This window comes from Cupressus sempervirens, chromosome 8, assembly GCF_028749045.1.
Source record: "Cupressus sempervirens isolate cs-2001-9-10 chromosome 8, ASM2874904v1, whole genome shotgun sequence".
NCBI classification, from domain to species: domain Eukaryota; kingdom Viridiplantae; phylum Streptophyta; class Pinopsida; order Cupressales; family Cupressaceae; genus Cupressus; species Cupressus sempervirens.
Window position 1 is genome coordinate 723,310,038 of NC_143125.1, and position 8,879 is coordinate 723,318,916.

Here is an 8,879-nt window from a genome sequence, read left to right on the forward strand (position 1 = left end):
TGAAAGCACTTAGAATGAAAAGTTTAACCTAATGTGTAATATTGAAGTATAAAATGAGAGCGCAGATGACTTGACTTAACGACTGGTGCAGTATGACAAGACTGGTGACGTGTCATGCTCAGGATACCAAGGAGTTCAAAAGTCATCTGATAGTAACACGCAATCACCTAATTTAAGTTTGATTACTTTTCATTCCAATTATTTCCACAAATTCGCGTCGATCACGGAAGACTTTTATCTAAAAATTGAGACCGCTAATAAAACCATGTCCCATACAGAAAACGAATATTCTGTATGAATCACTGGCGCGTAGTGGAAAAAAATAAATAAAGAAATCAATATACACAAGCTAAATTTGGGGCTTAGATTTTTCAAGTCAAACATTATATTTCAATTACCAAAGGCGTTAAACAAATTTTTTTTTATTGTTGATTATTTATTCAACTTATGTAAGAGCAGCTTCATGAAAGCTACGTGAACTTTGTTGCAAGATAAAATTCACTCTTTATTTGTGCTGACAAAGATTTAGGCTCTTCATAAGTCATTGCCTCCAAAACTTTTAGTTCAATCAATTTCTTAATCTTTGTTTCCACGATCATATCACTGATTAAATTGAGTTTTCTATTAACGAGGAGAGAACAAAACAAATTTTATTTTTTTTATATCTCGAAAATTATTATACTAGACACTTTTGAATTTTTATGATTTATTTTGATAATTACAATGTTTAATAATTAATTTTTTTTCAAAAGCCTACAACACAACAGTGAATTGTGAGTTTCTTATGTGTGAATTGTGAGTTTCTTATGTGGGAGGTCTTGGGTTTGAGTCTAATCAAGCTTAACAAATAATAATAATAATTAACCACAACACATAATAATAATAATAAATCTTGGCTTGTGGGCTCTCTCTTTGTTTTGAATTACTATAAGGAAGAGAAATATCAAAAACATACAAAAGCATCATTCTTGAAAATTAAGTAAATAAATCTCTTTTTTTAATCAATCTTAACTATTTTTTTTTCATATTAAAAGTAGTCAAAATGGATGACTAGCCCAAATGTAACATTAACAAAGTGAAAGGATAACTATCAATAGATTTACAACCATTTACTGCCTAGGGGCCACAACCACAGTCAGCATACTACCCACCCATATCAAATATCAAAAAATAGTATACTACGAGAATTCAACATCCTACTATCACAAAACTAGTAGATGATAGCAATAAAATAGTAGAAATCTAAGCTATCAGCGTAATTGTTCATAGTAAAACAAAATGCTAGACTAAGAGCAACCATGTTCAATGTTTTTAAAGTTTCATAAAAGCAACCATGTAGGATCTGCAACCAGGATAAACTACAACAACAAAAATTAAAGTACAGAATGAAGTTGAACCCTCATTTTTTCTTCTCCTTCATGGGAGTTTGATTTTTCAGTAGTACATCTAGCCAATCATTAGCAAGGAATATTTAGACTCTCTTGTTTGCATCCTCCTCCACTTTACCCTTGACCTTCTCTAGTTGTAAGAGGTAGAGGGTGGTAGTCATTGCATGCATAACTTTGATAGAAAATAAGTATTAATATTAAGACCACCAAGAAAATAGAGGAGGCCTCCCAATCACACATCGCCTAGTTTTAGTTTGGGCACAATTGATCTCACTACCAACAATAATGCCCTAGTCACTAGTGACAATTACCCCATGAGTGCTACTTCCCCTCTTAGGACACTTAAGGAGGACCCCCATCCACCTCCCACCCCCCTTCCCCCATTCTGGCTCCCCTCCTGGGATGCCCCCATATCCACCCCTAGTTCACACCCCCCTCTCCACCCCTAACTTGGATAAATCCATTTTTGTACATGTGGAAGCTAAATTAAAGAATCTCTCAGTAGAGGTGGAGAACCTAAAGAAATGGATGACAGGGATGGACCTCAGTTTCAACACCTTTATTGCCTTAAATTATATTATATAACTCCACAAAAAATAATATATTATAGTAATAGAAATTTAAATTCTAAAAATGCTAGCCAAAAGTGTTGTTTTAAAATTAGGTTGGGTGTGAGTTTTCTTAATTCTTTAAATTACATAAGAAATTGGATAATTTTATGAACATTATTCTTACAGGCCTCACCATTTTAACACCATTCTAATAATTTTCCTAAATATTTTTAATCATCAAAACAATCTCAATTTCAATTAATTTGATAAGAAAAGCTAATTAATACCATCTGTAGTCATATTTTGGAAGACCAAAAGATTAAAATTAAACTTACCGATTCTTCATTCTTCAAAATATCCATGATACCCATTTGAAATGAGAAGAACAACAAGGATCTCCAATCAGAAGGCTAGGAAGAAGAAAAAAATGAAACCAAGGATCTTCAATAGGTTTCCTATGTCTTCATTCACATCATGAATTGATCATGCTTTACTTATGTGGGAGTTTCATAAAATTAGTTCACACAACATTTATAAGTGAGATAGATGTAATGACTTTGACTACAAGATGGATTGGTGTAGTTGGTTGTTCTAGCCCTACAAATGATAGCCAATAGACTCAATTCAAGGCTTACCTCCATGTGAGGGCAACAATTGTTTAGTCAGTTAATTCAATATGGATAGATTCCATCCCCTCTATGCCCATCGAGCTATTTGTTGCCAATTTGTTGTCAGTTTGAACCATCAGTTGTTAAGTTAGATTCTACAAAAAAAAAAACCATCCTAAATCATATTAGACTTAGCGCTCGCTAGATCAAGTTAGAATGTTAGAAATGCTTTAGAGTAACTAAGAGAGGGGGTGAATCAGTTATTCAAGGTCCAAATGTCCTAATAAAACCCTTTTTCTTTACTAAGTATAGTAAGCCCATTTAAACTAACCATGCATCCAAGCTAAACATTCATCTTAGCAAGTTACTAAAAAATCAACATGTTGGAATAAGACATGAAAGATCAACACATAACACAGTGATTTACATGGAAACCCAATTTGGGAAAAACCACCACTAACATGCTGCTCCTTTCTCACTCTTTTGAAGTGATGCCCTATGAAAGGTTTGCCCTGTTAAAGGCTACAAAACACACTATTAAACGTGACCCGATTAAGGGATTTTAACCACCCTATTAGAAGTGAGCCCGATTAAAGGACTTTAGAACATTCACTTGGAATGTCACCTTGTTAAAGGATTTACAAAATGGCTATTAAACCAACCTAAGTCCATAGGATTTTTCCCTAACTGATACAATTGCTAGAGAGTAACAATAAGGGCTTTTGATCTTATACAACTCACAACATAACTTGCAGATTTTAGATCTCAATTCAGTTCACAAATTTGCCTGGCTTTCAGTCTCTACAACTCTGATGGCTTGTCCTCCTTTCAAGCTTTGTCTCCTTGAGTCCCCATGCTCGTTGTGCCAATGCAATCACCTTTGTGATCAACTATCGAAGCAGAGTCTTTGAACTCTATTCTTTTTTCTCGATGTTTTCTCCTTAACACCACATACTCTCTCTAACCAACCCCTCTTGATTCTTGACTTGTAACTCCTTAAATAGAAGTTTAGAATACTTTTTCCTGCTCTATTCTTCCCGCTCTTATTTTCAGGTTCAAATGGATTAGGTAAGATACGACGTATCTACCCCTTATCTTATTTTTTCTAAAAGCATCTTGTAGAATCCACCTGTATTTGCCTAAATACAGTTCACCTAGAATTTTGTGCCACCAGCTCAACATTCTTATCTTCCATCTAGTTCTCAAAATTCAAGGTAAAAAACTTGTCGGCCCAGATCTGGCAAATCTTTGACTTTTCAAATAATGCAGCAACTCGGCACTATTGACCTTCTGATGCTCGACACATACTGTGTTACTCAGCACCTACTGTGGATTCACTCGACATCAACTAAGTTTTATTGATGGTCGACACTTATTACATTTTGTCTAGCTCAACACCTAAACTTGCTTGGCACCTTCTGTTTCACTCAGCACACACTAGATTTTACATTTTCTCGGCACTTATTGATAATCTACTGGGCATGAACTAACTTGCTTGGCACCCACTAATGAATTTAGTCAAGATTTGCAAACAACTTTGTTACAACTTATCCTTTTAGAGTTTCTTAGTGTAGCCAACCTCTGTACCTACAAGTATATTGTCAATACATCATTTTACCATTGTCTTAACTAATCCTTGTACTTCATTACAAAACCATAACTCAACCTTTCCCTTAGGTTCTTTTGTTACATCTTATTGATTAAATCCTCTTCATCAATCAATTCAGTGATAGTACTTAGATCTTATAAGCAATTGTCATTCTAGCAAATAGTAGGTTTGACATTAGTGACAAAACAATGATTGAAAACATTCTTTATCAACAATCTCCCTTCTTCAATAATGATCTTTTCAATCAGATTTCAACATAGAATGTCCTAAGAAAAAAACCCACCAACTAGGTAAACTAAATAGTACATATGAAGGGTTTTAGTTTGTTGTTATATTGCTATGTAATATATAAATTATTTTAGAGGTATCAAATAGTATGTTATTAATATAATAATTGTTAACTTTAAAACTTTATAGATAAATAATATGAAGAAATATAAATATTTATATTAATATTCTATTATATTAAAAGATTATAATATGATTTTATAGATCTTATTTAAAATGTAATGATTATTTTAATTATTTATATTATATGTTTACTCTTAGACTTTAAACTAGCTATTGTGTGTAACTATCATAAAAAATAATTAAGAGTATTATATTAAATATAAAAAGATTTAGATAAATTCATTAAAAATTTAAAAAATTATTCTTATCATTTGGGTTTTATAAATATTTAAAAATACTTATAGGTCACTTTTTTTAATTAAATTTTTTTTAGAAACTTGACTAATATTTTATGTAGCTTTACAATACTTATTTATTACATTATTCTTATTATTTGTTTTAGAAGCTCTACTAAAAAATTATAGTAACTAATTCATATGGAAATTTAGAACTAATGTTCATCACAATATGAATTAGCAGCTATAATTAAATTGATAACATATAATTAAATTTAACATTAGTGCAAAATATTAAAAAAATTAAAATTAATCAAGATATATAAAATTTAAACAAAAAATATAAATTCAAAACATTCTTGGTAAATGATTTGTAATGAAATATAAGTCAAGAATTTATAGATTAAACTTACAATCTAATTTACATTATTATTTATAAATTAAATATAAATAAAATTGTAAAACTATATCAAACATATTTTTTAAGTCTATTACCCATTCAATTACTAAAGTAAAATTATTTTAAAATCTAAATACTAAGAATAAGTTTATTTTCTTAGGTGAAATATTTCTTAATTTAATATAATATTTTTAACTCTCTCTCTTTTTTTTTTTTGTTAAAATACAAGACAATAGCTAATTTTGATTCTAAAAATAAAAATATTAAAAAATAATCATAACATTTTAAATAAGGTGTATAAAATTATAAATAATTAAAGGATTAAATATTTTTTAATATGGTTAAATGAAAAATATAAAATATTTATAATTCTAAATAATTAATTAAATTTATATATATATTTTTAAAATTAATATTTTATTTATACAGAAATATATGTATACATCTTAAAATAATTGATATATTGTATACTTAATAATATAACTCAAAACAAAAAATAGAAATATGTATTTTTCCAACACTTATTTACACTTTAAAAAATACTTAATTTTTCAATTCTTTTAAACTCTTTAAAAAATACTTATATTTTAATTCTTTTAAACTCTTAAAAAAACACTTAATTTATTAATTATTTTTAAACTCTTCAAAAACAACTTATTTCTAATTCTTTTAAACTCTTTAAAAACAATTAACTTTTTGTTTGTTTTAAACTCCTAAAAACTTACTCAACTTTTTAACTCTTCAAAAAACACATAGCTTTTTATTTATTTTTAACTCCTCAAAAAGCACTAGTTTTTTTTCCATTTTTTATACTCTTCAAAAATACCTAACTTTTTCATTCTTTTATACTCTTAATATATACCATACCATTTACTGAGTTGATGACTGTGCACGACAATGTAGCAGACAACACAATTTGAAACTGCATGCCACCTAAGTTAAAATTATTCAAACATTTGAATTACTTACAATTTTTAAATTAAAAATCATTAAAATACATATAAAAATTACAAGTATTTCAATGAATACACAATATATATCAAACAACTTGCCAAATTTCTAACCATTTTGAACTAACAATTCAGTCAAACATACAAATTTCAATGAATTCACTATATATTAAACAACATGTCAAATTATAATCAAATTTGTATCTATATATCAACAAACAATATTTAAAAAGGATTGCACTAACCTTTTCTATAGAAAGAATATTCAAAAAGCCTTCAAATAGCATATCCAATGATTGAATTTGGTGTTTGCTAGCTTCAAAAAGTCTTCAAATAGTGTTTGCTAACTTTCAACAGCTTGAAACCCATGTTTTTTGTCGAAACAACAGAATGTACAATAGACAAAAAGTAGAATATGGATCAAAAGGAACTGAAACTTTCTTTGTGACAGTTTTTTGGTGTTTTCACATACTGCATATGCACTATAGCGCATATGCAATATAGCACGTATGCACTATGTCAAAACACATCTCTACCTATCTGACCATCCCCCATCCCCTACTCTCTCTCCCTCATCTCTCTCCCCTCTCCCATCCCCTACTCTCTCTTAGTCTATCTTTCCTCTCCCATCCCCTACTCTATCTCTTACTCTCCCTCTCCTACTCCCTCTCCCATCGCCTAATCTCTCTCACTCTCTCTCTCCCATCCCCTACTTTCTCACTCTCTATCCTCTTCCATCCCCTACTCTCTCTTGCTCTTTCTCTCCTCTCCCATTCCCTACGCTCTCTCGTGTTCTCTCTCCTCTTCCATCTCCTACTCTCTCTCACTCTCCCTCTTTGACTACCTACTCTATCTCACCCTCTCTCCTCTCCCATCCCCTACTCTCTTTGTCTCACACACTCCCATCCTCCCCTCTATCTCTCTTGGGCTACTCTCTCTCTCCACTCTCCCATGCCCTACTCTCTCTCTCTCTCCCTACTCCCTCTCCCCTCTCCCATCTCCTACTCTCTCTCACTCTCACTCTCTCTCCCACTACCTACTCTCTCTCTCCCATCCCCTACTCTCTCTCTCTCTCTCTCTCTCCCTCCCTCCCATCCCACCTCTCTCTCTCACCCTCTCTCCTCTCCCATCCCCTACTCTCTCTATCTCACACACTCCCATCCCGCTCTCTCTCTTGGGTTACTCTCTCTCTCCCCTCTCTAATCCCCTACTCTCTCTCTCTCTCTCTCTCTCTCTCTCACCCTCTCTCCTCTCCCATCCCCTACTCTCTCTATCTCACACACTCCCATCCTGCTCTCTCTCTTGGGTTACTCTCTCTCTCCCCTCTCTAATCCCCTACTCTCTCTCTCTCTCTCTCTCTCTCTCTCTCTCTCTCCCATCCCCTACTCTCTCTCCCCTCTCTCATCCCCTACTCTCTCTCGCTCTCCCCTCTCCCATCCCCTACTCTCTCTCTCTCTCTCTCTCTCTCTCTCTCTCTCTCTCTCTCTCTCTCACTCTCACTCTCCCACCACCTACTCTCTCCCATCCCCTACTCTCTCTCACCCTCTCTCCTCTCCCATCCCCTACTCTGTCTCTCTCACACTCCCATCCCCAATATCTCTCTCCCTCTCCCACCGCCTACTCTCTCTTTCTCTCTCCCATCCCCTACCCTCTCTCTCACTCTCCCTCTCCTACTCTCACTTCCACCACCTACTCTCTCTCTCACTCTCTCTCCTACATCACCTACTCTCTCTCACTCTCTCATAGGTCTCCCATCCCCTAGTCCCTCTCACTCTCTCTCTCCTCTCCCATCCCCTACTCTCTAGATCTCTCTCACACACTCTCATCCCCCCTCTCTCTCCCCCTCTCCCACTCCCTCTCCCACCGCCTACTATCACTCTCTCTCACTCTCTCTCTCATCCCCCTAATCTCTCTCACACTCTCTTCCATCCCCTACTCTCACTCTCTCTCCCATCCCATTCTCTTTCTACCACCCCTTACTCTCTCTCACTCACACTCTCTCCCATCCTCTACTCTCTCTCTCTAACACACACTCCCATCCCTCCTCTCTCTCCCTCTCCCACTCCCTCTCACACCAACAACTCTCTCTACCATCCACTACTCTCTCTCTCTCTCTCAGGCTACTCTGTCTTCCATCTCCCATCCCCTACTCTCTCTCTTTCACATATACACACTCCCATCCCCCCCTCTCTCTCCTCTCCCATCGCCTACTCTCTAGATCTCTCTCACACACTCCCATCCCTCCTCTCTCTCCCTCTCCCTCTCCCTCTCCCACTACCTAATATCTCTCTCTTTCTCACTCTCTCTCCCTCTCTACTCTCTCTCTCTCTCTCTCCCATCCCCTACTCTCACTCTCTCTCTCTCCCATCCCCTACTCTCTCTCACAGTCTCTCCCATCCCCTACACACACACACACTCTCTCTCTCTCTCTCTCTCTCTCTCTCTCTCTCTCTCTCTCCCTCCCTCCCATCCCATACTCTCAATACCACCCCCTACTCTCTCTCTCACTCTCCCATCCCCTACTCTCTCTCTCTCTCACACACACACACACACACACACACACACACACACACACACATTCCCATTCCCCCTCTCTCTCCCTCTCCCACTCCCTCTCCCACCACCTACTCTCTCTCCCTTCTCCCATCCCCTACTCTCTCTCTTTCACAAACACACACTCCCATCCCCCCTCTCTCTCCTCTCTCATCCCCTACTCTCTAGATTTCTCACACACACTCCCATCCCCT